Source organism: Mytilus californianus, unplaced genomic scaffold (assembly GCF_021869535.1).
Source record: "Mytilus californianus isolate M0D057914Y unplaced genomic scaffold, xbMytCali1.0.p SCAF_3, whole genome shotgun sequence".
NCBI classification, from domain to species: domain Eukaryota; kingdom Metazoa; phylum Mollusca; class Bivalvia; order Mytilida; family Mytilidae; genus Mytilus; species Mytilus californianus.
The window spans coordinates 88,824,093-88,830,922 of NW_026262679.1; positions in this window are offsets into that span (position 1 = coordinate 88,824,093).

A 6,830-nucleotide genomic window follows, 5' to 3' on the forward strand; every position below is an offset into this window, starting at 1 on the left:
GTACATTTTTCGTTCCTTGCCATTCAAAAGAGATACTTAAGTATTGAGTTAAGAAAATAAGCGGCAATAAAGCCTTTATCTTATACCAGAGCCAGAGACGTGCAATAGGTTGAGACAAAAAGCAATTTGGTTTGCATAGTTTACGAAGTGGAGGCGCTACTGAAGTCGCAAACAACTGTGTCTCAGATAAGCTTTTCAAAGTTCATGGTCGTTGGCGATCGAAAATGCAAAAGATGGATATGCAAACGGCAGTATCGAAAAAAAGGCTTTCTGTATCTGAAAATCTTGGCATCTGATATGCATTCGTTCGCCTTTTGGCTTGACTGGATGTTGCCAGCCTATATCCCATAGAAAATTTGAGTTTTGTGTCATTGGCCCTTGTATACAAAAGAAATGCTTTATGTTCAGTTGAACCAGTAAAAAGAACAAAATATAATTTGTAACGTTAATTTTTTTCCTTCAAAGTTGGTTAAAGTTTAAGTATTGCGAACAAACAGCCATATCGCACAGTTCCGTCCACATGGTTCACATTTATTAGGTTCTTTAAAATACATAGCGTTATGGTTTATATGAACTAAAATGTTTTTAGATTTTTATTGCCTCTAAATGCCAAAATATATATTGTTTGTCAAATCATTTTTAATTATTCGACTTATATACAATTGTCATCTTCTTTTCAAATATTTGTCGAACATTCGCTAAACCTTTACTTCTGTAATTTGTCCACTTTATTCAGTTTATTTTCTACCGTGTTTCATGCATAACCATGCGGTGACCTATAGTAGTTAATCCCTGTGTTATTTGGTCTTTTGTGGAGAGTTGTCTCATAGGGAATCATACCACATCTTCTTTTTTTATAGTAATATTAGTTTTAATCAATATCAATTTCAGTATATACGGCTGAATATGTGACAACTTTTATACAGATGTTTTCTATTAGGATAGCCTATAGTTATTCAGGGTTAACACCATATCTTATATATAAAAAATGAATACAACACGTTATAAATTCATGGTCCGAAGCGCTTTTCTGGATTTACCTTCATCAAGAACACTCAAAGCCGAATATTTGAAAGCCAAGGATGTATAAGAACCGAAGCAGTTGAAGAGCTATATGTCCAAAAAAGGACCTAAAAATAGCCAAATCAGTCTAAGGTCAACTTTGCCTGAGGTAGTTAAAACCTTAGTTACATGAAATGTAGCCCAACAATGTTAGATCTTCATTGTGTATAGAGCAATAGACTCCTCTAATAACAAGGCTATATGAAATTATACTTTTCGTTAGTCGAATAATGCCTTTCATCGTCGTTTTTTATCTAGGTTTGTTAGACAATACATGAAGTATAGTGGCAAAAGAGAGACGAAAAATACCAGAGGGACATTCAAACTCATAAGTCGAAAATAAACTGACAACGCCATGGCTAAAAAGGAAAAAGACCAACAGACAAACATTAGTACATAAAACACAACATAGAAAACTAAAGACTGAGCAATACGAACCCCACCAAACACTGTGGATGATCTCAGGTGCCCCGGAAGGGTAAGTAGATCCTGCTCCACATGTGGCACCCGTCGTATTGCTCTCCAAATTAGTCTAATTCGGTAGGTCACATTCGGGAAAAGAGGGACGGGATTGTAGTTACGGCAAGTAGATCTGCGAGGTATACCATCTACTTGCCACTTTACATTATTTATCTTAACATCACAAGACATGATCACTTAGAGCTAGGTCCAACAGCATACAGGTAGAATGCATTGTGTTTGAAAAGTCTATTCTTTTTAACGTTACAATCTTTCCGGAAACTCTGGCGCTTGCGGGAATCTTTAAACTGTTTGAATTGTTAGAAATCAGTAAATCATTCGGTGTCAAGCAAATTTTGCAACAGTATCAAGACGTTGTAATTGTTAAATTCTTCTCCGCATTTCGTCATTATAAAGTTTAGATATTCGTAAACACCGTAGATTAATATACCCTTTTTGGGCGACTGGACGTTTTCAAAGAGGGATATATAATAGGTTTGTTGTTTTAATATCCAACAGATAGTAAGTTTACTAAGTGACACTTTATGTGAGCCCCTAATAGTAAATCTCAGGAAGTTCTAACAAAATATTTGTTCTTTTTTATTGTTTATACAAATTTCATCAACAACCATAGCAGCTATTGCCATTTGTGATGGTTTATCAGTTTTTTTACTGTGACTTGACTACTAGTATAGGTGTTGCTGTTAAGCTTTATCTATTGTTCAACCAGATTGTAAAATTGACAATACAATTGGGACATTTAAATTGACCAGTTGGTATTTTTAGAGTTGGGTCTACCTTGATGCTACCTGTACTGGTTTTTTTATTCATCTAACCTAACCTTACAGCATGCTTTTTTCATGAAGTTTTTCTTCACCTAGGGTTATTCTATTATAAAATTGAAAGGGAAGAAAATAGTATTGGTTTTCATTGTTTCAAAATCCCCAATATAAATGATTCATTTAATTTTGACCCAAAAATCCAAATCAGTAAAAGATTTTCTGAACTGCATGTTAACATGTATGAAAATTAAAACTGTTTTTACATGATAAATGAATCTTTAAATTTTTAAACCTTATACATAGTATTGTCCAGTTGTTAGTGAAACAAGAAATAGCTATTCAGGTGATTTCAGTTTCACTTTTCAGATGGATTTGTTATGCATTTCTTCATATATCCGTTCCAATTTTTCATTCGGAATATTATTCAAAGTGTTTGAAATCTATCGGAATCAATGTGCATAGCATATTGGAAATTATTTTTTTGAATTCACTTCTTAGATGCCATTAATTTTGTTTTTTTTTTTTAAAGTGTGACTTGTTTTGTTTACAATAATGGATTGTCATGAATGTATCAAGGAGGAAATAATTCATTCAAAATGTTTTTGTATGGATTATGCATGATGATGTACATGTAAATTTCGAAATAATTTTGGAGTATACCTTGCAGTGTTTATCTTTGAAAATTTATTAGGATTTTTGTGCATAAAGATCCTGTCTACTCAAGGGAATTCACCTTTTATAAGATGGGATTTAGTTAATCTAAAAGGTAAAAAAAAAATCAAAACTTGAATGCAAGTAGGAGAAATTCGTTTATCCAACATGTTTCTGTGGCTTTTAAATGGGGTTTTGAAAATAATCATTATAAAATTCTGGATCTAATATAAAGATGATTCTCCTGTTTAAATGGGATTTATATCATAGAAAATGAAATAAAATGTGAATACAGTGGATATAGTCAAATTTAGTGATAAAGTGAAAAATAAAAGTAAAATATTCTAAAATAATTCATAACGTGAGGATAACAATTTTGAATGTGACATTCGAAAGAACCATGATAAAATTCTGGATCTTATATTGCTTAATTGTGACATATATCATTGGAAATGAAATAAAAACTGAATACTGTGGATATAGTAAAAGCAAGTGATAAATTCAAAAAAAAAAAAAAAATCCAAAAACATTTGTACAGTGAGAATAATTATTTTGATATTGAAAATAATCAAAATTACAAATTATTTCTGGATCTAATATAAAGACTCAGCACCTGTTTAATTGGGATATATAAGCATGGGAAAGTAAACAGAATACTGTGGATGCAGAAAAAAATCTAAAGATAAAGTGAAAAACGTTAGAAAATATTCCAAAAAGTTAATAGAATTAGGAAAATATCTTAGAATCATTTCAACAAGGTGAAACTGGAATACTGGATGGGATATCAAATATCAGTTTCAATAAATAAAAGTTTATTTATATGGAAATTATGAGTAAAAAAAATTTAGTTATCTCCCATTAGAAAAAGCCAAAGAGATAAAAGAGGTCTTTTCAACAATATAAAGGAAATCCAAGCACTCATAGTATTTGGCTATGAAAACATTAAGAGGAAATGTAGTGCATTATATGACATGCAATTAAATACATACCCTGCAAGAAAAAAAAAACATATACATTCTTGTTCTGGCTTGCTTACTGATAATTTTTGACAGTAAATAAAAATCTCTCTTTTTCCTTCTTAATTTTGTGTTCCTTTGGCAATTGTATGGTCAATAACTTCAAGGAATACATTTATTTCAATGAAAAAAAGACTGTAATTATAATTTTTATTTCCTTTACTTGTTTTAGGATTATCTAATGAAAATCATTGGGAGATGAATTGTTTTTAAAATCTGCAGTTTTTAACAAATATTAGAACATAAAATAAGTTTGCATCTTGTGGTCATATTCTAGCTTTATTTATACTATGTATACTAATTTATACTGTTTGCGTGTTATGTTATTTAACAAAGACAAAACTTAAAGCCTGAAAGACACATGGATAACTTTTGAAAGACCTATCCCAGTTACACTACAACAATAACAATTGAACAGGTGAAGTGATAGGACAGCATCCAGGTAGACTCTAAATGCATATGTGATCATCTATTCGTCAACTCTCACAATACCAACTGGTCAATTTAAATGTCCAAATTGTGTTGTCAATTGTACAATCTGGTTGAACAATAGGTAAAGGTAAAATTCAACAACTATAGTCAAATCACAGTAATATTGGTTGATTTCGACAATTGAAATGGTGACAGTGAACCATAGCTGAAAACTGTGTGTTCATCTGGTGATGTTAATTTGCCTGGTTTCTATGTATCAATATTAATCGGATTATATGAAATTGAAAGGTGTGCAATGCCATTAGATCCTATAATACAAATTTACTTAGTCTCAATAAAATACAGTCATTTCTATTAAGGTGTAGTAATGGATACAAAGAACGGATAGACTATAACACAAAAGGACTTACTGTTCAATTATTCTCTGTTCTAAGCTGACCGGGAACGTTTAAAAACTGCCTGGTAAGTGTTTGAAATGGAGTTATTGAACAACATATATTCTAACCTCAATATTTAACCCCGATTTCGCGCCTTAAATGTGCATTTTGACTGAGTGTGTTGCTTCTTTTTTGCAGTTGTTAATATAGAATATGAGGTTTCAGTCTTCACACTACAATTAATCCCATGAATGCTTTTCTAAAGTCTAGAATCTAGTCGTAGCTGTAACTTCTTGTTTGTTTTTTGTTTGGGATCTTCAAAGAAGTTGATGTTGGTGACAGATATATTTCACTACAAGAAGTCTGAACCTTTTGAAGCTTTTCCTAGACAATGGACCCTGTAAAACGTTGAACACTGTATGGTAATCTCTAAATGTCTATGTTCATTAACTTCTGTTTTGGACTGCTGTCATATTGTCGATTCTCTACATTCGCATCGTATATGTATCTTCAAGTCTTATAATTTCTTCTTTTAAATTTTGTGTTGCCTATTTCGAATGTTATATAAAACAAATTTTCTATAAGAATATTAACCGTACACTTTTAAGACCAATCATTTGGAATGACAATATTTTAAATAATTAAAAACCAGAAGTTTAAATTCAATGTCAGGAATTGGTTTCAAAACAAACTATGTTGATAATGACAGCATAGTTTGCGCAATTTTAATGTAAATTCAAAACATGTATATAAGTGTATAATTACAGAGTGTAATTTTCAATAAATATTAAATTTTGTGTTGATCTGATTCAACATTCAATTTAAACAAATGCGTGCATTTAAATGTTATCTTTAAACCAGAAAATATGGTATTGAATACACAATCTTTTTTTTAAATTGGAAGATTGCATTGATAATAGTAGTTAAAATGGTCTTCTTCAATAAACTTCAATAAACTTAAAATATTTCCCCTCTCTTAAATGGACTGATGTGGTTATCGATAGGAAAAGAAATGCCAACGCGATGCTCTGGGTGGCCTGGAAAAAATGTTGTGAATTGTTATCCGGTTACCAGTTTTATGGATGGAATCTACCAAATGTTCATAAGTTACATGTGTACCTGATTTAAAATGGTCGTTGCAAACACTACCCAGCGGATAATTTTACTGGGCAAATAACATTAAACATTTATATATAAAGGATCTTGGATTAGTACATTTGTAATGTGATATTTTTCAGCCTTTGGTGAATTCGCTTTATTCTATACAGATGGACTATAACTTAATTCGAGAATTTCTGTCATGTGCTCTAACCAATTTGAATCAACTAATACATATATACCTTAGATATCAGGACTGATAATCTGTGAATAGGAATGATCTGGAATTAAAATCTTTGACATACATTGACCTAAGGCAGAATAAGATATGTAACTTCAGTATTTCTTATATCAGCAACAACCATAATATTCAAATTGTACTTGATGACAATAAAATAACTTGAACATCTTTCTGTAAAGGAACATCATTTAACAGAAATATATCATGGGTTTTTTCAAAATTAATATTAAATCCTTAAACATTTAGACCTTCCATATAATTATCTTGATGATGATGTCTGAAATGTTTTGGAAGGCGTTGCAGCACTGGAAACATTAAAACTTAAAACAAAATAGGCTCCAAACAGTGCGTCTATCACACTTGTCAGAATTAAATCATATTGATTTATCTCACAATTACATAAATTCTTTAATATATGTTTTACTTCGGTCAGGAAAAATGACAACCGTTTTGTTCAACTGAACAAATTGATACATTTTCCAGCAAATCTATTCGATGATATAAATACCTGCAAGAAAACCTCTTCCATGATTACTGTATACTTGATATTTTAAATAACATGATGGATAATATCGAGCTGAACATTCCAACTACTTGTTCAGCATTGACTTTGAATTTAGGCCAGAATGAATTAACATTCATTTCAGAAACTACGACAAAGATATTGAACTTTTAGATACATCCAGTAATTGCTTGGTTTCTTTACCAGAAG